Source organism: Cryptomeria japonica, chromosome 3 (assembly GCF_030272615.1).
Source record: "Cryptomeria japonica chromosome 3, Sugi_1.0, whole genome shotgun sequence".
Lineage (NCBI taxonomy): Eukaryota > Viridiplantae > Streptophyta > Pinopsida > Cupressales > Cupressaceae > Cryptomeria > Cryptomeria japonica.
In genome coordinates this window covers 11710269-11737566 of record NC_081407.1, presented here as the reverse complement: position 1 = coordinate 11737566, position 27298 = coordinate 11710269, and positions in this window count along the sequence as shown.

Genomic DNA, 27298 nt, shown 5'->3' with positions numbered 1-27298 from the left:
TTTCAAGCCAAATGACAACTTTTCTTGCTCACAAAGGCATTTTTGACAACCTAGCCTTATCAACTTGCCTAAACAACTTATAAATGCTTAAAAACACTAAAAAAACATGTTTCAATGCTCTTGAAGACATTAGGAGACCTTTTTGGCAATTTTTCACATTTTTGCCAAAAATCAACTCAAGGCCTAAAAGGCAAAACTTGATCTCTAGAGCCCAAAATGAGATCAAAACCACTAAGCATGACCCAAAACAACCTAAAACAAGACTTTACAAACATAAAATCATTAAATACTCAAAAATGGGATTTTTACTCAACTAGGTGCTCCTGCACCATACTACCCCGAAAACAAAGAAGTCATGTGACTCCTTGAGGCAGCAAAGAAGAAGAAATGCCAACTTTCTGAAAGTCAACTTCAGGTATCCAAGTGGCCTTTGAGGTAGTCTGATCCTTCCATTTGATGAGATGCTCCATGTAGGTGTGATTCCTTGTCTTTTTGAGAATTCTGGAGTCTAGAACCTATTCAACTTGGGGAAAAGAAAGAGAAGGGAGATATAGATCAGAAAGGGATTGAGAAACATCTGAAACTCTTTGAATCTCCAAAGGTGGCTGCCCTTCGAAAGCAATCAGATCTGCAACATTAAAAATGGGGGACAAAGAAACATTAGTAGGGAAATCAACTTTGTAAGCATTAGACCCATACTTAGCCAAGATCTTGCAAGGGCCTATCCTCCTCATCTGAAGCTTGCTTGGAACTCCCTTTTGTAGCCTTGCCTTATTCAAATGAACCATCACATAATCACCTATGGAAAACTGAACATCTCTCTTTGTAGCATCCACTCTTGCCTTGACTTTTTGAGAGGTGTCTTGGAGAGCTTGTCTCACTTGCTCATGAACCTCCTTCATGGAGTGAACCATGTCCTCTGTTGTCCCACTCTTATGCTGCAAGTTAGTGATATCCCTCAACTCCATTATACCCCTTGGATGCATACCATAAACAACTTCAAATGGACTTTTACTTGTAGACCGGTTAACACTATCATTATAGGCATATTTTGCTTGATGAATGAGCTGATCCCAACTCTGCCCATAATCCTTTGTCAAGCACCTAAGCATGTTTCCAAGAGACCTGCTCACAACTTCGGTTTGGCCATCAGTTTGTGGATGATAAGCTGAACCAAAAGAGAGATTAGTACCCAATCTCTTCCACAATGTTTTCTAGAAATGACCAAGAAACTTAACATCCCTATCTGAAACAATGCTAGTAGGCAAACCATGAATTCTAACAACTTCTTTGAAAAAAAAATAGGCAATATGACTTGAATCATGTGTTGTTTTGGAAGGAATTAAGTGAGCCATCTTGCTGAATCTATCAACTACTACAAAGATGCTATCAAATCTTGCTTGAGTTCTAGGTAACCCTACTACAAAATCCATGCTAATGCAATCCCAAGGCCTATGTGGAATGGGAAGAGGCTGATATAAACCAGCATTAGAGGAGTTACCTTTTTCTTTTAGGCATACCAAACATTTCTCAACATACCTCCTAATGTCTCGTTGCATTTTAGGCCAATAATAGAACCTTTGAACTAGCTCTAAGGTCTTATTGAGACTGAAATGTCCACTTAAGCACCCATTGTGCTTCTCTTGAATGAGGTTCTTTCACATAGAACCCTTTGGAACACACAACTATCCACCCTTGAATAACAAACCATCCCGCAAAGTGAAATCAACATATGCACCATGGAAGTTATTCTCAAAATCTTTACAAACTTTATAAGCTTCAGCAAAATCATTATCAGTAGGATACATGTCTTTGAAACTATCAATACCAATGCTTTGAACTTGAATCTCATGAATAGTTAACAACCTTCTACTCAAAGCATCTACTACTTTATTCAACTGACCCTTCTTATGCTTAAGAGTAAAAGTGTAAGCTTGTAAGTATTCTACCCATTTAACATGCCTATGATTCAGTTTATCCTGTGAGTTCAAGAAACTGAGTGCCTAATTATCTGTGTATACAACAAACTCTTTAGGAAGAAGATAGTGTCTCCATTTCCTAAGTGCTTGTACTAATGCATAAATTTCTAAATCATAGGATGAGTACTTTTTCTTTGCATCATTTAACTTTTCACTAAAGAATGCAACTGGTCTATTTTCTTGACTTAAAATAGCTCCTACTGCAATATTGCTAGCATCACATTCAATAGTAAAAAGATTATCAAAACTAGATAAAATGAGCACTGGTTGAGTAGCTACTTTGGTTTTCAATAATTCAAACCCCTTATTGGCTACACTTTTCCATTGAAACTTTACCTTTACACCCCCTTTGATGGTGTCCAACATTGGAGCACAAATCTCACTGAATCCCCTGATGAACTTTCTGTAAAACTGTGCCAAACCATGGAAGCTTTTGACATCACTAGCTGTCTTAGGAGTTGGCCAACTAGTTATTGCTGCCACTTTTGAGTGATCCATTTTCAGATTGCCTCCTAATTCAACAAAACCAAGATAGACCAATTCTTGCTTCATAAAATCACATTTTTCAAGATTAATGGTTAGTTGTTCATCAAATAATTGTTTCAAAACATTGGCTAAATGTTGCAAGTGCTCTTCCTTAGTCTTGCTAAAAATAAGAATATCATATAAATACACTACAACAAATTTGCCAATGAAATCATGTAAAACTTCATTCACGAGCCTCATGAATGTGCTGGGAGCATTAGAGAGTCCAAAAGGCATGACTAGCCAATCATAGAGTCCCTCATTTCTTTTGAAAGTTGTCTTCCACTCATCCCCCTCTTTGATTCTTACCTAATGGTAGCCACTCTTCAAATCAATCTTACTGAAATACTGTGCACCTCCCAAACAATCCATCAAATCCTCTATCCTGGGTATGGGAAATCTATATCTAATGGTGATTTTGTTTATGGCTCTGGAATCTATACAAAGTCTCCATGTTCCACCCTTCTTAGGTGCCAACACTATAGGTACTGCACACGGACTAATGCTTTTCCTAATCAGCCCTTGGTCTAAGAGTTCTTGTATTTGTCTTGCTACCTCTTTGTTTTGGTCAGGGGTCATCTTGTAGGCTACCTTATTGGGCAAAGAGGCTGAAGGAATGAAGTCAATTTGATGGCTAATGGCTCTAGGAGGTGGTAAGGTTGTAGGTGTGCCATCACTGATTATTTGTTTGAAGTTATCATGGATTTGCTGCACCTCATATGGTATCTCAACTTTATTTTCTACCTTTTCTTCCTTAGGCTTCACTATGAGTGCAAATCCTACTCCTTCACCTTCTTCTAGTGTTTTTATGAACTCTTTCTCATTCACTAACAAGATGTTAGGCACCTTATTGCTGCTCTCTCCTTCTTCAATGAGGGATTGAATCTGATAGCTTACTCCATCTTTCTGAAAAGAATAGGAGTTTCTTTCCCCATCATGCTGTGCTTTTTGGTCAAACTGCCATGGTCTACCCAATAGTAGGTGGCAAGAATCCATAGGAAGGATGCCACATAGGATCCTATCTACATATCCCCTAATGTGGAAATCTACCCAGGCTTGCTCATTTACCAACACATGTTGTCCCTTATTCAACCAGGTGACTTTATATGGCTCCTTGTGTTGTATCCTAGGTAGTTTCAATTTTCTTACTGCTTCTTCTGATATGATGTTATCTGTGGATCCTGAATCTATGATCACCTTACACACCTTTCCCATGATTTTATAATTAATCCTGAATAAAGCTCTTCTCTGTGAGGCCTTTGTACTATGTGGCTTCTTTATTAACACTCTCTTGATCATCAAACTCTCACCATATTTTGAAGCTAGGTGGTTCAATGTTGAAGTTATGGTACTACATCCATCTTCCTGAACATAATTTACCCTCTTTTTACCTCCATAGGATGAACTAGGCTTCTCTGGGCATCTATAGGTAGGGTGGCCCAACTTTTGGCAGTTATAGCATTTCATGGTTGAGAAGTAGGACCCTCTCCCTGGCCCATTAGATCTACCTCTGCTCAGGTTGCTTGGTCCCCTACCCCTATAGTTGGGTTTGCTCTGAGAATCCCCACTTTGCTCAATAAGCTTAGACTCTGCCTGGGACCGTTGATCTATGTTTCTTCCCCCAAAACTGCCTCTATGGCCTCTGCCATCTCTTCCCCTACCTCTTCCTCTATTGTTTTGTTCTTGATTTCTCCTACCTTTCTCTTCCACCTTAAGTGCCAATTGATAGCACTTGTGCATGGTTTGTGGGCACAAAAAGCTCATCTCTTCTTGGATGTTCCGTCTTAACCCATTCAAATACCTTGCCACTTTGATACTCTCATCCTCTACTACTCTGGATCTCATGCACAGTTTCTGAAACTCTTTAGTGTAGCTACTAACATCTAGGTCTTTTTGTCTCAAGTTTTGTCTTTTCTTGTGAAGTTGTATCTCATAGTCTTCAGGAAGGTAGGTCTCTTTTATTTTGGCTATCATTGCTTTCCAGGTGGCTAGTGGTTGCTTACCTACTTTCACCCTTTCCTCTTGGATGAATTTCCACCATGTTAAGGCTACCCCTCTCAACCTTGATTTTCCCACCTTGACCTTTTGTGCTTCAATCACTCCAGCACACTCAAAATGGTTTTCTAACCCTTCAATCCACTCTATTAGAGCATCTAGATCCATCTTCCCACTGAAAAGAGCCACTCCTTCTAAGGTCTTACCACTCATAGCTTTCAAGGCTTTCAAGAATGGTTCTTGCTCAATGATAGGGTTGGGCATGGGGACTTCATCCTCTATTGCCATCATTTTACCCTGATCTCCAACCTTATCATGGACTTCTTCAGTTTTGACTTCTACTTCAGTTAGTTTCATTGCTAGTTGGTCTAATCTCTCTCTGAGTGCCTTATTTTCCTCTTCTTGGTCCTCAACCTTCTTAGCCAATTTTGCATTGGTCACCATGTTTGCCTAATGTGTCTTTCTCCTGAATCTTTTGTTGGCTCTGATACCACTATGATAGAGAGCTTACTAGGAAAGTGCTCACAAGGCTAATTTTTCTTGATAAGGGTCAATTTATTACCCCAAAGACTTGTAGAGTCTGTTGTGTATGATTACTCAATCTGTCTTGTTGTTGTAATACCAAGTACTCCATGGTTTACTTGCCTAACAAACTCCCTTTTTGGTGATGACTCTCACCCATGCACAGATCTACTCAAAATGCTTATTCCTTCCAACTACACTTTCTCGTGCTTGGCTCTTGGGGCCTTCAACCTTAGGTTTTAGAGTGTACTAGGGGTCTTCCACAGGGAAATGCAGGGGCAGTAAGGTATTGTTCACCTTTGAATGCTCATAATCTTGTTTGAGGTCTATAGCCCTTAACTTGCTCAAATTCATTAACAAGGCTCAACTACCCCCAAATGAGGCTGCACACTGTCTAGGAGTCCCAAGTACTATTAGGATTCCCATAGATACTGAGAGGGGGGGTTGAATCAGTATCTAACCAGTAAATTGAATTTCTTAACTTAAAACATGTAGAACATATTATAACAGTGTACCGGTAAGCAATAAATAATGCAATAAACAGAATTAAAAGCATCCACATGAAAAGCACACCATGACACAAGGATTTAATGAGGAAACCTGGTGTGGGAAAAATCTCGGTGGGATTTGTGACCCACAATATTCACTTATTGGCCAATAAGAGAATATTACTGCTACAAGAGGGACCTGCACTTGCAGGAAGGCCAACTGCCTAGAGCTCACTGCTCAAATACAAAATGGGAAGTCTTACTAACTTACAAAATGGATTATACAAATCCAGTATCTTGTACTGCTTCAGAATAGCATCTATAATGCCAGATCCAGTATCGGTTTCTTCTCTACTTCTTACATAAACCCTTAACCTATAATTCACATAATAGGTCTACCTTATTTCGCCTAAATACAATCTTCTCTCTTCCTTTTTTACTTACAAATGCTCTACAATGATCTCTCTTATATAAGAGTCATTTTACAATGATGCCAAGTCGGCTTACAAAGATTTTACAATAATAAACAAAATATAATATAACAAAAATCTTGTTGGCCTCTGTGCCGGTATGCTTCCTTTCTTTGTCGGTGCCGGTGGTCTGAGTGTCGGTGTAGAGTCTGATCTTGCTAGTGCTGGTGAACTATCTTGCTGATGTAATGCCTTGTCGGTGCCATAGGATTGTAAGGTTGCCATCAATGACAAAACCTTTAATCACCTACAATGTCTCATTGGAGTGTGCATATGCCAACAATCTCCCCCTTTGGCATTGATGGCCACACTCATGAGAAAATTCAAAAGTGTATCCAAAACTTGTAATCCAAAAATGTCTCCAAAAATATGTTACCAAAAATATAAGAATTCCCCCTGAGTAGATAAGGATTTTGCCGGTTATTTTCTCATACTACTACTCCCCCTTTGGCATCAATGACAAAGGTTTTCAAGATGTAAGTAGAGTTGTAGTCTCAACCTTGTAACTGTGTGGTTACAATTTGAAAAATATCTCCCAAAATCAAGTGTATACTTTCCATAAACTTCTTGTTGTCCTTTATTGTTGTCTTTGTTGTTTTAACTATACCGATGAGGTGCTGCATATGCTTTGACGGTGTTTTATGTCCCTATACCAGTGCCTCAGATATTTCCTTCCTTAATGATGCTAGATAGTCCAATCTTGGACTCAGTTTTAGTCTCAAATTCTTTGCCTTATTTACTATTCTCCCCTTTTCTCTTTCTAACTTAAGTAACTCTTCCTCAAAACTTGTTATCCTTTGTTCAAAAACTGATAATGAATCAGGTGAGTTAACAAAATTATCAGCAAGTTTATTGATTTCATCATGTACCTTGCTCATTTTCTTATCTATGTCTACTGTCAAAAAGTTCGTCTTGCAAGTATCTTTGTACAAAGTTTTGTATTCCTTCAATAAGTTACATAGTTTCGGTAGAAGTGTGTCAAATTCCCTAGTACACTTCTTTATTTGATCTTCAAAGAATTTTTCCTTTTCAATTTCTAACTTATCCTTTAATGCCTCTTCCTTTATTTTCTCAACAGTCACTGTGTTCTCAGTGATGTATTTACAAAAAGTGTCAAGTTGTTTTAAAGAATCCTTATTGTCCATGTTACAGTTAGGGGCTATCATCTTCAAAATTGGGATTGTATCATCTATAGCTTTATAAGCCTGTGAACTACAATCTGTTATCCTTTTGATGGAGTCCAAAAGTACTTCAGTTACATTTGTTGATTTGTAGCCTATTGAGGAGGAACCAACATTTTGAATTCCACCGGTGGAGGAAGTAACCAAGCTTGTAGTGACCTCTGGAAGGTTAGTCTATGTTTCCATTTCTTTAAGCAATGGTTTTTGATCTTCTCCTATTGCCAATGGCACTGTTTCCACATGAATGTGTTCCTGTTTTGGAGCCTGTTGCTCTGCTTGTCTCTCTGTTTGTTGCTCTGCTTTATCAATTTCAACTTTTCTTGCAGTATTGCCAATGTTGTCAGTTGCTAGTGGCTCATTAGCCATATCTGTCTTGTCAGTTGTATCTTTGTCTATCATAATGTTGACTTTTTGTGTATCAACATCAACTGTGTACAGTACCTCAGGATTAGGATTTGTATCCTTTATATCCATACTCTCATCTGTCGGTTGACTTCAGTAGTTGTTATCGGTGATGTAATTGGATGTGGTGGGAGTAAGTTGTCTTTTACTTTGATACTTGGAGGTCCACCAACTTTTCCTTTTCCTTTGTCCCTTTCCTTTTGGTATACCTTTATTAGTTTGGGGTCCCTGTACTCTTCCTGTTTTTCCTTATCAACAAGGAATATGTCCCATGCATTTTTTGTTTCCTCTCTTACTTCATTCACTCTTCCAACAATTAATGCAATATGCTGGTGTGCAGTAGAGAATACTGACCGGTTGGCTTGTGCAATTAAGTCATCTATCTCCTTAGGTGAATTTACTGGGTAAACAACAAGTAATTTTTCAATTTTGATTTTCTTATCAAGCTCTACAATAGCTTGTCTTCTTGCTTCCAATCTTTTGAACAATTCATCTGGTAGTTCATCTACAACTTCCATCAGAAACTTCTTATAGATATCTAGGTGTAAAATGACATTGTTTTCAATTTGTTCTTTTTCATCTGCTGACAGTGTATCATAGACCTTTCCTATGTTCTTGAGTTTCCCTTCCTCTGTGATTTCATTTAGCAATTTGTCAAGAGGGGCCAAGTTTTGTCTAGTCTTCTTCTTCTTTGGTGTCAACTTTTTCTTTGGTGTTGTCTTTCTAACTGGAGACCTCACTGCTTGTTGTTTTTGTCTAGTCCTTCTAGGCGAGGGTGTGGATGCCGGTGAAGGATCCCTTTTCCTTACAACTCTTTTGAAAGTTGCAGGCATGTCACTCTCCGAAGAAGTAGCTACCGGTGATAGGTGAGTCTCAGGCTGTAGAGTTCCTAACTCATCCTCAGTGATACCGGTTTTTTTCAGTATATCTTCTTTAATAGCCTTAGCGTATCTAGAACCTCTTCTCGCAACTGCTTCAACCTTTTTCACTCTCTTATTAGATTGAATTTGATTTTCTATGGTCTCGGCACTACCAAATACTTATTCCTTAGGTTCATTTGGTCCTTCCAGAAGTGATTTAGCATAAGTCTCAATAATATGATCATCGGTTTCATAACCCATCTCTGTTACCCAAATTGTTCTAGGGACGACTGCTTCCATCCAGATCTCATCCTTTTTTATTACAAAACATATAGCATCCTTGTATTTGTTAACAATTTCCTGTGATAGTCTAATCCTTTTTTTCATCCTAACCTTTAGTGCTTGAAAGTGGTCATGAATATTCTTTTCTTTGTTTTCACCCATATTGTTGAATAGGTCTGTTAACTGTTTTCTTACCGGTATATCAAATCCAAGGTTCTTATGGCCAATATCGAGAACCTGTTTAGTTATGTGTAGCATCAAGCATACAAGTAGATTTCCAAATCTAAAATTTCCTTTCTTATCCTTCTTGATTTTGCCTAAGTTATCAATCAACTCATCTTTTAACCATTCACATACATCAATTTTTACATTGTTTTTAACCATATCATAAGCACTCTTAATGCATAAACTAGAAACTGAGTTAAGTCTATTTGCATGAGTTTCTTTGTACCCTAAAATCATGCTAACAAATCTCACATTTATATCAATCACATCATTAACCCTCAGAGACCTTTTGTCTGATGTTGCACCAGTTAAGTTCATTACTAGGTCATTGGAGACCTTCTTAGTCGTCTGTTACCAGTGGAAGGTAACCCTGTTACTGCTTTCACAACTTCCTTTGTAATTTTGTGAATCAAATCAAGTCACAAGAATGAACCATGTACCCTTCTTAAAACTATCCTAATCACTTCCTTGGGAAATTCAGGAATGCAAAGGATTTCAGTGAATCCTAGGGTTTCAACAACTTTATGTTCAGGTTTTACATTGCCGAAATTGTCACATATAATAGTCTTATACATGCTTTTAATTTCTTCATCTCCTAATTCCTCTATGTTGCAATGGATATATATTCCGGGATCTTCTACAAAAACAACTCCTATTTGAATTTGGGAAAAAGCACCTACATTGTCATCTTTCTTAGCTACCTCGGGAACTAGTTGAAATACAGGCCTAGGGCGTTTTATAACCTCGACTACTGTAGGGTTTGCTATGAATTCAGGTGCAGAGGAGGATGCCATGATAAATACCTTTTTTTGCCTTTGGATGGATTGATTTCTGAAGTGCTTTGACTCTTTGCTCGAAATGCCTTAGCTCTAGAGATTTCGCACTCTTCAATTTTTTGAATGCTCAGTGAACTGAAATGGAGCCAAAAACATTAATTTATAGTGTCGATTTGCCAACTACCACATTTAATGTATGCCGGTTAAGTAGTCACTTAACATTGTCCACTGGTATAGAAGTAATTTCCAACTTCTCACCATTAATCGAGGGAATTATAGCATATGTCTCTTTGATTGCCAAACCCTCAAGAAAATTTTCTTCAATTTGATGAAGAGCTTCTTGTCAGTGGGGTATTACTCTGTCCTACCGGTGAAGCACTACTCTATCCTTCTGGTGAAGTGATGATTGGTTCTACCGGTGGAGGAGTATTCCCAACAATTTTTAGGTCTAACTTTCTAATCCATTGTTTTGAGAATTCTTTCTTAACCTCTTCAACTTTTTATTTTCCTTTTAAACTAGGACCTTTATTGTCTGTCGGTGATCCTTTACTTCTACAGAATTTTGCAATATGTCCAATTTGGTTGCATGCATAACAAGTCACATTATTTTTATGAATAGCCTTTCCATAACCTATGTCAGTTTGTGTTCTACATTGATTAGATAAATGTCCAAATCTTCCACAAACATAACATCTCACATTCATTCTACAATTTTCAGAGTTGTGACCAACTTTGTTGCATTTTGAACATTGACCGGTGGGTGTGTTGATATTTTGATAATTTCTAGATCTACATTCATTTGCTCTATGACCATACTTATTACAGTTAAAGCATTTTCCATTGAATTTATAAGCATTAGGTTGCCTTACCCGTTTGTTGTGATCCTGTGTCTTTGCAGTACCAGAGCTTTCACCAACTTCAAAGCCAATTCCAGAAGTGTCACCTTTAGGTTTTTGATTCTTCAGCAAGTTACCAAGTTCCTCTGAGCTTTTCTTGAATTTTTCTTTATGTTGATTTGCAGTATCTAGTTCTTTTTCTAAGACTTCTTTCTGCCTCATCAGTTCATTGGAGTCATTCTGAGTGTGCATCAGATCTGTCTTCAATAAATCATTTTCATAGCTAAGTCTTGTGTTCTCATTTGCAGATCACTTAGTCTTCTAGTCAACTCTTCTTCATTCTTCTTCCTATCTTCAATTTATTTACAAAATCTCATAGTCATGTCCCACATCTCATTCTTTGTTGTCATGTTCTCTTGTTTCAGCTTGTTTATCATATCATTAAGTGATTCCTTTTCATCATTCTCATTTTGCATCTTTTCACAAAGTTCTCTTCTCTTATTTCTTGCAATAGTAAGATTCTCTTGAATTGCTTGAATAATATCTTGAACAACCTTTAGATCATCTTCTAGTTTGATGTTTTTCAATTTCTCTGCATCATAGTCTGAGAGATCTCCTTCAAGTTGCTTCATCAGATTTTCCATCTCTACCAATGTCAAGATCTTCCTCAAGCTGTTAGGCTTCTGAAAATAGAGGACCAGGCTCTGATACCAATTGTTAGGATTCCAACAGATACTGAGAGGGGGGGTGAATCAGTATCTAACAGGTAAATTGAATTTCTTAACTTAAAACATGTAGAACATATTATAACAGTGTACCGGTAAGCAAGAAATAATGCAATAAATAGAATTAAAAGCATCCACATGAAAAGCACACCATGACACAAGGATTTAATGAGGAAACCCGGTGTGGGAAAAACCTCGGTGGGATTTGTGACCCACAATATTCACTTATTGGCCAATAAGAGAATATTACTGCTACAAGAGGGGCCTGCACTCGTAGGAAGGCCAACCGCCTAGAGCTCATTGTTCAAATACAAAATGGGAAGTCTCACTGACTTACAAAATGGATTATACAAATCTAGTATCTTGTACTGCTTTAGAATAACATCTATAATACCAGATCCAGTACCAGTTTCTGCTCTGCTTCTTACATAAACCCTTAACCTATAATTCACATAATAGGTCCGCCTTATTTCGCCTAAATACAATCTTCTCTCTTCCTTTTTTACTTACAAATGTTCTACAATGATCTCTCTTATATAAGAGTCATTTTACAATGATGCCAAGTCGGCTTACAAAGATTTTACAATAATAAACAAAATATAATATAACAAAAATCCTGTTGGCCTCTGTGCCGGTATGCTTCCTTTCTCTACCAATGCCGGTGGTCTGAGTGTTGGTGTAGAGTCTGATCTTGCTAGAACCGGTGAACTATCTTGCCAGTGCAATGCCTTGCCAGTGCCATAGGATTGTAAGGTTGCCATCAATGAAAAAACCTTCAATCACCTACAATGTCTCATTGGAGTGTGCATATGCCAATAAGTACACGTGTTGGATTGCTTGTATTTCTCTCAATATGTTTTATAAGTCTCCAAGTTTCATTTTTCCATCGGGTCCATGCATTTGACAAAAACTAGTCATTTGTGTGTTATGTAGTCCTAGAGGGCTACTAGCCCGTGGAGGCCTAATTGGCCTTATTTTTCTCCTACTGGTCAACGATGGTCATTTTATCCCTCAAGATTGTTTTTAATGATATATTAGGGGTGTATTCTCAAATATTTTCAAGGTTTAGCCCATTGTTAGTGCAGATTTAAGACTGTCCACCTTTTGTGGCATATTTGGAGGGTTTGGTAGGGTTTGGAGCAAGTAATGTTATAAAGTCTCTCTAACTCCACTCTTCAAGCCTCCACAATAGTTTAGGACCTCTGCCAAATCTTAAAGAACCTTCCCCTTCTTTTTTCCTGCAAGTAAAATGTCAAACACTTGGCAAGCAAGTGGGAAAATAGTAAACAACCCTGTCACTGTCCTTTTTCTGCCTTTTACCAATCAACAATATTTGCACTTTGGGACCTACAAGAATGAAGAGTTTGGAAATGGGAAAGTACCTCAATGAGGTCTTAAAACATATAACACTCCTCCTATTACATTGCCTTCATGATGCAAGGCTTGGATGATGCTTTTGGATGCACCCCAATGAGCATTTTACAAGATACCAATCACAAAATAGTGAACATACTGTTTGTTTACAAAAATAGGAATGTTTGATAACACAAGCTTAATCCAACAAGCCAAGGTGATTCTCAACACTCTAGACCATACTTCCATTTCACTACCTCATTGATTTGTTCATTCCAAATTACTTTTGGATGACAATCTTGAGTTTTAACCATGAACTAGCCTAGTTGCTCCAACTTGCCTAGTTCACACTCAAATGCATCTTCAAACCACTTTTATAGCACAAAGAGAAATTTATGTACATTATATACACATGGATCAACTTGGAGGAATTCATTGGAGGTATCCCAGACCTGGATCAACCAAGTTGATGTATTTTACAACTCCAAACCCCTGGCAGGGCAGCAGGTTCCCAGCTTACAAATATTTTTATACAAACACCTTGCAAATGAAAAACCAATGAAACAATTACATAGGAAGCTTTATTACATCAAAATTTAAACTTCCAAAAAGGAACATTATGGATTTGCACAACTATAGTATTGACTGCTCTTCAAAGGAAGGAAAAACAGTCATAAAAGCCAAAAAAGCATGATTTTTATTAAGTCTCTCTTGTAAATACAATCACCGACCCTTTCCAAGGAAAAGGGAGGCCTTATATAGATTCTCCAGTTGGTTTTCAAGCCCTAGTACAGACATGAGGCTTCCATAACTTCATTTTGCAAGAAAATGACAATTTTGACAACTTTTCAAGCCAAATGACAACTTTTCTTGCTCACAAAGGCATTTTTGATAACCTAGCCTTATCAACTTTCCTAAACAACTTATAAATTCTTAAAAACACTAAAAAAACATGTTTCAATTCTCTTGAAGACATTAGGAGACGTTTTTGGCAGTTTTTCACATTTTTGCCAAAAATTGTCAACTCAAGGCCTAAAATGCAAAACTTGATCTCTAGAGCCCAAAATGAGATCAAAACCACTAAACATGACCCAAAACAACCTAAAACAACAATAAAAACCTAACACAATACTTTACAAACATAAAAGCATTAAATACTCAAAATTGAGAGTTTTACTCAACTAGGTGCTCCTGCACCAACATGCTTACAATCCAACATCACACCTAACTAGTTCTTTTGAAGGTCCAATTTTGGCAGTCATGGATCAAATATTAAAGTTAGAAAAAGAAAGGGACAGTATGATAAAGAGAGACACAAATCTTGGGAACTTTATAGGTCACCAGTTAGACAATCTGCTTTGTCATAAAATAGTGTATATCAAATATGGAACAGGAGGATCCGAAAGAGTCCCCAGCTATTGAATACTATGTTAGTCTCTTGAATTGGTTCAACTCCATTATAGATTCACTTAAGCAAGGATGGGATACTTACTTTTCATTCTTAAAGACTTTTTATGCAGACATTCTGAAATATGTATATATATATATATATATTCATGGATGTACAGGAAAGGGGGAGCACTTTCAGAGATAATATCATTTTTCACATGAGTGTTGCCATCAATGCCAGGGGGAGATTGTTGGCAATTGACACTCATCTGATAGTCACCTTCTAAGGTGGATTTCATTTTTGGGTTGTCATTGATGGTAACTCATCTTCAGGAGATGAAACTTATCTGGTAGTCACCTTCTGAGGTGAATTGCATTTTTGGGTTGTCATTGATGGCAACTCATCTTCGGGAGATAGTATCTCTTCATCCAGATTCATCACTTTATCATTTTGTATAGTTAAGGCTAACCCGTGTTTAGTCCTAAATGTATGGTTGGTGAATGAACAGATAACACAGTGTTTTCCACACTTATCAAGTATTCATGTAACCAAACAATCATACATCACATCATAAATGACAATGATACTAGTTAGAACAGAAGAGTTATATATTTATTCAAGTGTCCAAAATGTCCATACATAATCTCCCCTGCCGAGGTTCCAACCAAACAATATATAGACCCGACAGTTGGTCAAGTTGCCAATCGTCACCAACTCTCAAGTACCTGACAAGAACCTCTCAATGACAACCATAATCATAAACAAAATTATAAATATTATTCTTACTAATATACATTATTTGCCCCTAACATTAGCCCCCCCAAAAATGTAGTCATCTTCTAGATGACTAAGACAATAAGAGCTGAAATATAAAACATAAACTAGGACTGAGAAGAGGGAGGAGGCATCCCTGTAGTGGCCACAGGAGGAGGTTTCTATCTGACCCGAAGTTTCAGGTTCTTTTCCACCAGTAGCTGCCATTCTCGTGCTCTCTTTACCATGTGAGTAGCTTCCAGTAGCTTTTTATCTTTTTGTTCCAGCTGTAAGGTGAGCTCTGCCACTTGGGATGCTAGTGTTTGTGCCTCCTTCTCCTGTATGCTGCAATAGGCCTCATAGGTAGTCATCTTCATTTTCATCTCCTTCCTCAAGCTCTTCTCCACTATAGCTAACTATGCCTGCTTCTCCCCTTCCTTTTCTAGTGTTGTTATGTACATCCGCTGAGCCTCTTTTTCCACTTGATGTTGCCGCATCTGTAAGTACACCTACCGGAAGGCCTTCTCCATGTTGTGGAAGGTGGTGCCGAAGGTGCCTATGCCTCCTACCAGGTGCCTGTGGGTCTAGTTCTGAATCATCTCAGACGTACTATGGTCCGGCCACCCCTGCTACTCAAGGTGGTGTGTGAACTCATCCATGCACCCCTCGGTCATGAAGTGACACTGCTGTGTAGCATCGACTGAATTGTCAGCCTCCATCTGTCTAGTAAGCTAAGCCATGCTCCATGCAACATAGGAGACCCCCTGTAGCTCCCCTAGGAATCGTTCGAGTGATCCTGCTGGATCATTCAGATCAGGTGGTGTAATGTGGAGCCCTGTGAGTGCTCTATCTGGTCCACTGCTCTGCTTGTCACTTCCCAGGTTCTGCTGCTCTTGATCGGTGGATCTCTCTCCGTCCAGATCTAGGATAGTAATATCTCTATCTGGGGTCATGCCTGACCTAATGGCCATGTTATGTGGTTCAGGGGAGGGGGAAGGTGTGGGGAAAGTGTGAACTGCCCTAGCCATCCATCTAGCGAGGCATCTATATCTTCATCTGTCAGAGCATCCAATGTTGTTGCTGCCTCCAAGTCACTCGTACCAGTTTTTGCTGGTACCATACTGGTTCTTGCTAGTACCGTACCATTTTCTACTATAAGTATGACCAAGATGATCTATGGTAGGGATAACCATCGTTGTGATGGCAGTTCCCCTTCGTTGATTTTTTGGAACAACACCCCTACTGGTCGTACATCTCCCATTGGGTTGGCTACTACAAGTGCTTCCTGAGGTACTAGGTGTGCCGAGGATAGTTTTGAGGGTGTTAATTTTACCCTCCTACTTTTCCATTGGGCTCGCAACCCTCCCTATTGTTCCTCCTCTTCCTGTTGCCACAAATCTGTATCCTCTTCCTCCTCCATAACTGTGTGCCCTATCAGATGGAACCCCTCATCACTGCTTTCTTTCTCTTCCATCTCTACCTCCTTTGAATCTTCTGCGCTACTAACATCTTCAATCTCCATGGATGTGTCCATTTTCCTCCTTTTTTTGGTCGGTTGTGCGGTGTCACCTAGGGTGTCCAGGTGGATATAGTAGTACATGGTGAGTTTATTCGGTTCTACCTGTCCATGTGGTTCAAATGTCCCCCATACTTTTGGTGGTACCTATAGGTGTATGACATCCAGGAACAAGATAATAGCATGATGGCACATGTAGAACATCTTGTGTTCCAATCTCAGGAAGTTATGGATTCGCCTTCCCGCATCTGATCCCATTCATTAATCCTATCATCCATATAGCTATGTCGGATGCTTGACTGGCTCTTGTAAGGTGGCTTTTGACCAGGTCCATTAACATCCTCCATTCACCTGGTGCGATAAACGCATGCTTCATTCCTTTGTTGTCAGCCCAAGCAATTTTCCACTACTCCTCCATGAGATCGTCTCTGCACACAAAATCCATCAACCACTTTTGTTTTGCCCTGGTGAGTTTTTTGGTTGGTTTGGCCACAGATGTCCCTTTCTTAGCTATACCAAATACTCGCTTGAAATCCTCTAGTTTGAACGAAAATCGCACTGTGCACCCTTGGAACTGAATGACTGAAGCTCGTTCCTATGGATTATAGCTCGATACCATGGTTCGCAGGACTAGCTCGAACTCCTTAATGTTGAATGTGGGCATTTGGATGGTGTGATCGATCTATGCCCTCTTGAGAGATTCCTTCATCACATGGTCTGGAGGGTTTTCTTCCCACCAGGTATGGCATTCGTTGCTAGTCACACTCCTTTGGTGTCTTTGGTCTACTCCTGGTTTTCTTACTGCTAGCGGGCTTTGTGGCAGTCATGGTTGTACTGCAACTGCCTTTTTCTATTCTTCTTCCCCAACCCCTTCCTTGGTCATTATTATAACTATCGAAAAGATTGTCTCACCAGTTTGTTTGACCCATTATACCACTCATAGTTTCCTTGCCATACAACTTCCTTAATGTGTTCTGCCAAACAACCCCCTTGCTTCTTATACCTACATGCTACCTACTTAAATGGACCATTGAGTATTGGTTTTTGTACCATACTATACGATATCTATTTTGCTTGCTTGAACAGACTATTGAGTACCCACCGTATGGACAAGATGTTGCTACCATACGCCATACACTCCTTTGACTGCTTTCCTTATACCGTACGCCGTACAGTTTTTTCCTCAGGCAAATTCCTCTTATTGTACCCGTACGTGTGGACCGTACACTGTACGAAACAAATTTTTCCTTGCTGTCTGTATGCTGTATGGAAGAAATCCATTTTTATCACTCGTTCTTCGTACACCATACTTGATTTACTAGCATCCATCCTCTGGCGCATCCGTATGTGAAGGTCGTACGCCATATGGTGGAACTTGTTGGTTCCCTGGTGCAATCCATACGCCGTAAGTGTTAAGCAATCGCCCGTCCTTCTCTGGCATGCCTATACGCAAAACTTGTATGTCGTACGATGAAGTCTTCTGGAATGTGAGCTCCCCTGTCTATGCAATTCGTATGTCGTACGAACTTATCAACTCTTCCTTTTTTGCCTTTACGTTCGTACAGTTGGTCCGTATGGTGTATTGGTGGTTGTCCCGAACACTTACTTGCTTTTGTCTGCTTAATTCCGCCTATTTACTAGGTTCACCTTGCTGTCTTCCCTGTGTTGTGCTTAATGGGATCTCATGGAGGCTTTTATAATCATTTTTCTTTGCTAGGGTTAGGGTTAGGTATAAATGTTTTATTAACTTAACATAAAATAATTGCCTTTTTAGCAGTCTTAATTTTTCCCTATTGCTTTTGCTTGTACTTGCCGACCTAGACTTAGTTGCTTTTTCCCTGTATTTCTCTTCCTCACCCTTTAAGACCCATTTTTTTAACAGTCGTCTTACTTCCTTTATCCGATATGGTTTTTTCAATATTAGCCTCCTTGCCTTTAATTTACCCAGGTATCCCTTGGCCTAATTGTGCCCTCTAGTTGGCCTTCTGTAGGCCACTAGCCAGTTTATTGTGTTTGTTCTTGTGGGTAAAGAATTTCCCTATCTCCTTTGTTTCCTCCTTGCTGGCCCCCTACCTTGCTTCTTTTTCAACTTCTTCCCTGTTCCTTTGTTCCTCTTTACCCCTGAGGCTTTATTGGGCATCTTCATTCTTATTTATGAGTTGTGTAACCACATACATACGTGTGGTAGTCTTCTGTAGCATTCTTGTGCACAACACGTCCCTACGTACTCTAGATCCCATATCTTGTCCACCAATAGAGCAGGGTCCCACACCCTTGTAGCAGCCATCAATGTAGCGATCCCCATACTGTTGGTAGCATTTTAATCTCTCTCCCTCAATCTCTAGTGGCCCCGTTGGGTTAGGAATCACCCGGTACAATGAGTTAGGTCTAGCTTCTACCTTGCCTGCTTCGGAAGTGATGATGAATAGGTCTTCTATTTTCAACACCATTTTTAAACATGGACCTATGGCTGCACCATATACCTCCAAGTCAAGCTCTTCCTCTAGGTCCACTGGCTCCTCCTCTTTATTTATGTCCTCATCTCTCCTTCGAGCTTCCGCTTCTTCATCAATGTCATATGCTATGTATCCCTCTCGAGATCCTTCGTATGGGGCCCGCTTCCTCCAATATCTTGAAACTCGCACCCACATAGCTGGGTCCCTGAAATACGCATTCATGAGATGTTTGTGGATCCTTGGAACCGCCACACCTTCCACCCTTTTCAGTACAAGTCATTCTTCCATGGCCACCAAAGGCCTCACCCAATCATCATCCCTCTGATAGGGTTCTCTTTTTACCACCATGTCCTCTTCGACCTCCTTGCTTCGACCAATGGTCCAATGTGCTCTCGTGGCGTATCCCAGCATGTTAATCTCAAAAAAAGGTTTATTTCGTTCACTATAGATTTTCAACTTGGAACCGTTCACCGGGTCTCTGATCGGATTATTGTCCAGAGTCGAGAGCTTTACTGCTCTATTCCTACCGACCTCTATGATCTTATAGGGTCTGAGCCAACGAACCTTGAACTTCCCTGGTCTAAGTTCGTCCTAACCATTATACTTCAAAACTAACTTCCTCGGCTAGAAGTTGGCCTTCCGTAGATGCTGGTCGTGCCAATGCTTCCGTCAGCATTATGCCACCTCTGTTGCCCATTGTACCATCAGTCTTTGTTCATCCAGCTTTATCAAACCACCAAGCCTTGCGTTCAAGCTTTCTTGGTCCCCCAGTCTATTTTCCACCACCACTCGAAGGCTCAACACGATGTACTCAGCTGGTACCACTGCCTCCTGCCCATACATTAGCTGAAATGGGGTATGCTCGGTAGTGACTTTGTACATTGTACGGTAGACCCATAGCATGACTGTTAGTCTTTCCTCCCAGTCTTCCTATTCCACCCCACACGATTTGTAGATTATTGATACCAACACCTTGTTGGTTGCTTCTGCCTATCCATTAGCATGGGGATAGTACAGACTGGATAGGCTATGGAAGATTTTAAATTCTACGATCATGGTATGAATTACTTGATTGACAAAGTACACTCCTCTATCACTGGTAATTTGGAGTGGTATCCCGTACCTTGTAACAATCTATTCATACAAGAACCGTGCCGTACTCAAAGTCGTGTTATCCGGCAAGGCCCTAGCTTCTCCCCACTTGGTGAGGTATTTTGTGGCAACTAAAATATATTTGCACTGGTGAATGTTACTTGGCTTCAAGGGTCCCACAAAGTCCAAACCCCATCATTCGAATAACTCTTGCGGTTGCGAAGGAAAGAGGGGCATGAAGTCCCTCTTGAGTGGTTTTCCCGCTTGTTGGCAAGTGTCACACCTGATCACCCACTCTCGAGCGTCGGTGTGTAGAGTAGGCCACCATAGACCATCCAAAAGCACTTTACTAGTGATTGCATTTGGTCCCATACGTTCACCTGCTAGCCCGTTGTGTGCCTCCTTTAATACACTGTGAATTTCCTCCTCCATGACACACCTCCTTAAGATTTGGTTGAGACCCATCTTATATAAAAGCCCATTAGTTCGTTGGAAGGTTTTTCTCTTCAGTGCCAACTTCCTCCGTTCCCTTGAAGGCATCTCGCTTGGAAATGTGGAGGTAGATAGGTACTAGCCTATCTTTTTATACCAGGTTGGTAGTATTGCAATTTCAAACAAGTGTGCATCTAGGAAGTCTTCATTCACTCTCTCGGTTGGTTCCCCTGATCTGATCCTTGATAGTTGGTCGGCTATTACATGGGACTTCCCTGGTCGTATGACAATGGTGAAGGTGAATTCCTATAAGAGAAGTAGCAACCGACTTACCCTCCCTTGGATGATTGGTTTATTCACCAGGTACATTAGTGCCTGATGGTCCACATAAAATGTGAACAGTGTAGCCAACAAGTAGTGTCGAAACTTCTATACTGCGTACACCATCCCTAGTGCCTCTCACTCTATTGTGTTGTAGTTCCATTCAGCCTTTGATAGGAGTCAGCTTGCAAAGAAGACGGAATGGTCTAGCCCTTGCGCCCCTACTTGGGCAAGGGTAGCACCAATTGCAAAGTTGGAGGCATCAACGTGCACGTGAAATTCTTTGTTCCAGTCTGGGTATACCAATATCGGTGCACTCACCAGCCGGTCTTTCAATTCTTTGAAGGCTTCTTCCTATTTCATACCCCACACGAATGACTCTCCCTTCCTTGTCAACTTATTTAAGGGCTAGGATACCTACGCAAAGCCTTTGATGAATCTCTGGTAGTAGCCGACATGGCCGATGAATGATTTCACCCCTGTTATGTTTGTTGGGCTCTCCATGTTGACAATTACTTCTATTTTGTCTGGGTCTATCTTCAACCCTTCCTTACAGATGATGTGTCCTAGGAGTTTCCCTTGTGGTACCATAAACTTGCATTTATTTGGATTCAGGGCTAACCTAGCCTTCTGACATCTTTCCATGCATTCCCCCAAAGCCTTCAAATGGGTGTCCTCATTGCTAAAAATCGACCAGTCATCCAAGAATGCTCTAAAGTTCCCTACGGACATCTTCTAAAAAATGTGCAAAATTATTCTCTGGAAGGTCGCAGGCACATTGCATAGCCCAAAGGGCATGCGATTATAGGCATACACTCCTTCCTCCACCATGAATGTGGTCTTCAGTTTGTCTTCTTCCGCAATACTTATCTGATTGTACCCGGAGAATCCATCCAGAAATGTGTATATCTCATGCTCGATGACTTCTTCAAGGATGTTGTTAGTGAATGGAATTGGGAATGGGTCCTTGATGGTTACTGCATTTAGATACCTGAAATCCATGCATATCCTTATCTGATTAGCCTCCTTTTTAAGAGAGATGACTATTGGGAAAACCCAGTCACTAGTTTCCACTTTGAATATAATTCTTGCTTCTAACATTTTATTGATCTCCTCATTTACTTTGGTTGCGTAGTTTTTGTTCATCATGTACGACCTCCTTTGTACCGATTGGGCTCCTGGTACGAGGGTTATGTGATGTATGTATAGCTCTAGCGGTACCCCCTTCAAGTCCTTGTAGGTCCAGGCAAAGATGTCTTTATATTCCAGAATTATCTTGAAGGCTGTTGCCTTTAGCACGAGGTTCCAGTCATCCCCTACAAGTATCACCTGTGGTTCTACCTCATTGCCCAGATTAACCTTCTCCACACCCCATTTCTCATACTTGATGGGTTTATCCCGTTCAAACTGGTGGGCTGGGCATGTTGTCCATTCATGCCATTCCCTCTTGGTATCTACCGTACTTCGGGGGAAAGGATTGTTCTTCCATCCCGCCACTTGATTCTCCTATCTCACATATTTGAAGCATGTGACACTCCGGGTGGAAGACCTCATAGTCCTCCATTTGCCAATGAAAAAGTCCTACCAGTGAACTAGTTCCATCCTTGGAACATCCATCCAGTTCCAACACTCCTTCCTCATCAGGTTCTTTCCCTCCTTTGTCTCCTTTAGAACCCCACTCCCATCTATTTGAATCTTCTGAGTTAGAGTCTGATGACACGAGCTCTTCGCTAACGGACTGGTTCCTCAGATCAATTACATACTTATGACTATCACCCTCAATTGAGAGTGTATTCCTTTTCCAGTTATGATTAGCTTTGGCCATGATCAGCCACCCCCTTCCCAGAAGAGCGTCGTACGCTTTCCTTTCTAGTGGAATGACTACAAAATCAAGAAGGAATTGTTGCATCCCGATTACCACCTTTTGTGCCATGAGTGTACCAAGGGGTTTGATACCGTGTTGATCCGCACCGACCAGGTGGAAGGTTGGTGGCCAGAGTGTAGGCTTGTCGAGGCTTCGCCAAGTTTCCTCTAGTAGTATGTTGACTCTGGACCCACCATCAACAATGGTGTTTGTAAGATTTTGTCCCATTATATCCATCTCTACTACTGCTAGTTTTCATCTAGCGCCCATTGTGAGTAGCATAGGATTCATGGCATCCATACCAGATTCCTTCATCGGGTCCGTACTACATGGTTCCGCCACCGTTTGGTGTTCCCGACTGAGGGTAGTGTCCCTAGTTACATTTGTTAGAGCCATCCTTAACTGTGGCATGGTCTGCAAAAGGTCAGACACCCGTACGGGTATTGTGGTTTATAACATCTACTTAATGATGGTTTTCTCTGGTTCTGACCGGACTGGTGTACCGGCAGCCAGGTGCAAGGCCCTCCGCTCTCCAGCCATCGCCCACTCAATATCCGCCCTTGCCTCCTAGAGCCTTTCTTTTTCTGTGCGAGGGTCAGGATACATGGCTTTCTTGTTTTGCAACCTTATGATTGCCAATACGTCTTCTCCTAATCCTTCCACATCTAGTATGTTCACCCCTTTTTTCTTTGGACAATCTATGTCCTCATGATTTCCTGAATCGCACCATCTGCACAACAAACTTCCTACATCACCTCCATTTTGGCATTCTCGAGCAAAGTGATCCCATTCATTGCACTTCCTACATTGAATCATGGGTCGCCCCTTCGCGCCGTATTAAATTCTACTCCTTGGTGTGATTATTGGATCTATTGTTACCCCACCGATTGTTTTTGTACCCTCCAGGGGACGCATTAGAATTTGTTGTTGGCTTCGGAGGTGTCACCGATGGTGTAGCTTGGTCGGGTTGGGCGTAGAGAACTTGTGTGCTCTGTGCTTTCAAGTTGTACGGACATTCCTTAGTGGAATGTCCCATTACTTGGTAGATGTCACATAAAACTTTGTAGGGACAACTTCCTTTAGTGTGTCCTTCAGTCTTGCAGTTAGTGCACCATAGTTCTTTTCCTTCCCTACCAATTTCCTTATCACCTTTTAACTCCTTCATCATCCTCATCATATCCTTCCAGAGTGCTTGCATGGTTTTGGATCCCCCATCCCTATCTTCGTTCGTGCTGTCACCATCGCTCACCCGTCACTTCCCCTGGGATGTCTTGTTTTCACTTTCAATATCCATGGAGCGGTTGTATGCTTCATCGTACGATGGTGAAGGGACCACTTTCATCATCCTTCTTAGGGATGGTACCAATCCTTCTACGAACCACCACTTCTTGAGGCCATCCACCGGCTGGTTCTCCATTTTGTTAAGTAGTTCCCTCAACGTTCTGTTATATGCATGCACACTTTCATTTTTTCCTTGTTTGGTGTTGTAAATCTCTGCCACAATTTTGTTGTCATCCCATAGGAGTTTGAATTCTTCCTCGAAGGCCTTCTTCAGATTGCTCCAAGATGTTTTATGCTGAGCATCGAGGTTTGTATACCAGCTAATAGCTATTCCTCGCAGAGTGGTTGGGAATTCCTTCAACCAGTAGTCTCGGTCGTCCTGGCCATTTGCTTCCCAAATGGTCACACATGTCTTACAATGTCGTACGGGGTCCTCTGACCCATCGCCCATGAATTTTGAGAGTTTTTGCTTCTCCAGGGTGTGTGCCATTGTTCTTTTCTGGATGGTTTTATGTAGTGCCTGGAAATGGCTATATGCCGGGAAGGTATTATGTGTCTGAGAGGTACCATATGCTCCTAGTCTGGTTGGGCCCCTGTCAGCTGGGCTTTGGTCACCTTCTCTTCTATAGTCCCTCCTTCTTGTGGTTTTTGAATCTGACCCTCCTATTTTGATGCCCTCTGACAAGGACAAATTTTTAATGCTAGACAATGTTTCTTCAAAAATAGTGGTGATTTCCTCGTGCAGGTCTCGTACCACCTCCTCTCCTTGTTTAGAAAATTCTAACTGGGTGCTTTGTGATTCAGCTCTGGAGTCTTCTTCACTTGACGTCAAGTGTGGGGCCTAGTCGGCAAGATCTTCCTCCGCTACATCTGGAAGTGGCAGGTTCCTGGCGACCTCAACCAACTCTATCCACATACATGGTTTTTGCCTCTCTTGACTACGACTCCAACTCACACTCTGACTTCTGTGATGTTTCTCCAGACTCTTTGAGTCGGCAACTTCCCTTAGTCATCGTCTCCTGTTGGCCTATTCTTATAGGTGGAGAGATCTCTATATAGTTCCCTCGTTTACTCCTTTGGTGGTAATGGTACGTCTATCTTTGTTCGGCCGTAGGGGCATCAAGTGCCAGAGGTATGACACTGACTAGCCTCCCTCTCCTCTTCCTCCCTACGACTTCGTTTCTCATACCGTCGGAGAACTTATTGCCACCGTCTTTTCCATTTCCTCCCTTCGGTCTTGGAGTGCAATCAAATTTTTGGCGAGTAACCTTGGAATATTCCCGAGTAGGTCAAAGACGGGGGTGTTGATGGTGAGTTCACCACATATCGTTCCTTCCGAGACAACTCTCTCCTGAGCCTCTCGATGCACGTACTGCATGACCGACATGTCCCACAACTCCACCAAGTCTATCGTCAACTGATCCTCTCATTCCTCTTTCGTGATACTCTCTCCATGCATGTCACTATCCACGATAATTTATTGTTGGTTAAATGGCCAACCCATTAATTGCTTCCGCCTATCGCCATAGTTATCTCCAGGTTCGTTTAGGCAACGGCACCAAAATGTTTAGTCCTAAATGTATGGTTGGTGAATGAACACATAACATAGTGTTTTCCACATGTACCAAGTATTCATGTAACCGAATAGTCATACATCACAGTGTAAATGACAATGATAATAGTTAGACCAGAAGAGTTATATCTTTATTCAAGTGTCCAGAATGTCCATACATAATCTCCCATGCCGAGGTTCCAACCAAACAATATATAGACCCGACGGTTGGTCATGTTACCAACCTTCACCAACTCCCAAGTACCCAACGGGAACCTCTCGGCGACAACCATAATCATAAACACACTTATAAATATTATTCTTACTAACATACATTATTTGCCCCTAACAACCAGTATATACCCTATGGTTTACACTTGTTAACCGGTTATTCTTGGTACCAGTAATTCATATTATGGGACCCAGTAAAGCCATTTGAGGAATTGAAGGTAGCATGTTAGGCCGACATCAAATAAGATCATCAAGATAATTTATAATATACTTTATGATCCAGGAGGAATCTGACAGGTTTATTTTTCATTGTGAAGGATGACATGATGAACAAGTTATAAGGGTATATAAGAGAGATCACTTAGAGATGGATGATATACATTGACATGATATGATTTGAGATGCGAAAGAGTCAGAGATTGATAGTGTGCGAATTGATGAGCGATTGATAGTATATGTGCACAGTTGCACAAGCGCAATCCTAACCGGTAGAAGAACAGAGTCAGTATAACCGATTCAGTTGAGGAACTCAAAGTTACAACCAAAGCTTATCCAACATGGTCAGATGCATCATTTAATTTCAATTTTGTTCTAAATCATTATGTAATGATCTATAAGTTAGTGAGACTTCAATATATGTGTATTTGAGTACTGAATTCTAGGCGATAACCTTGTATGCATGTGCATACCCCTCTATGTAATATTTGTATACCTTGATCAAGTATATAGATATTGTGGGTATCGGCTCCACCATGGTTTTTCCCTTAATAGGGTTTTCCACGTATAAATATTGGTGTTATGGTATTTCTTTATGTGTTGATTTATTTATGCACTTCAATTTTATATTATGTCATCCAATTGATCAGCAATAAGTTCAAAAATTCTTACATCGGTAGAACACTAATTCACCCCCCCTCTCAGTGTTCTTGGATTCCAACACTCCATAACATTTGCAAAATTCTTTCGTGGTTACTTTGTAACATGTTTCTCAACAAGGACTGGTAACTCGCTTACTAGGTGCAATTCAGACACCTTACTAAGAGGATTCTTCAAATCTGCACAAGATCCTCCAACCTTCTACTCCAACAATAGATGCATAAGATTTTACTCACCCTAAAAGACACAAATCCATCGGTCTTCACCCCCTATCCACCCCCAAAGGCCAAACAAAAACTATTGCTATAGCACTATTCACTGTGATAGTCATTGCATTCATTGGGTGTTTGGTTTGTTCCTGTAGCGTACTAAAATTGCACCCCTTGCAATTTTTGATCACATTTAGATCCTCGCCTTAGTGTTTGCACCCCTTGGCCTAATTGGAGACCTGATTATGCTCAAACATGTCAAAAACAACATTCAACTCAAAGGTGCACCACATTGCCACCTTGATCCTGCCCCAAAATAGGGCAGGACTAGAGCGTGGCGCCATGGTCCTCCCTAAATGGGACCTAAATAGGATCCCTTGATGCATCTCAAATTTGAGTGGGAAACACCCCTCTCTGTTGGCTTATGTCAAAAAATTAATTAAGTCATCCTACTGCCAAGTATATAAGAGGGATTTCCCCTCATTTGATAGAGAAAAGGAAAAAAAAAGAGAAAAAGGAAGAAGAGGAAAAACTCAAGAGGTCTTCAAGCATTCAAGAGAAATTGAGCATTTTAAGTCTTCCTTCAAGCTTTGGAGTAGAAATAGTGTCAAGATTTCAAGCATTGAAGAGGAGATCATCATTCTAATTTAGGAAGTCATACTTCCATGTGGAGGGAAGCAAAAATTCAAAATGAGGTATGAGCATT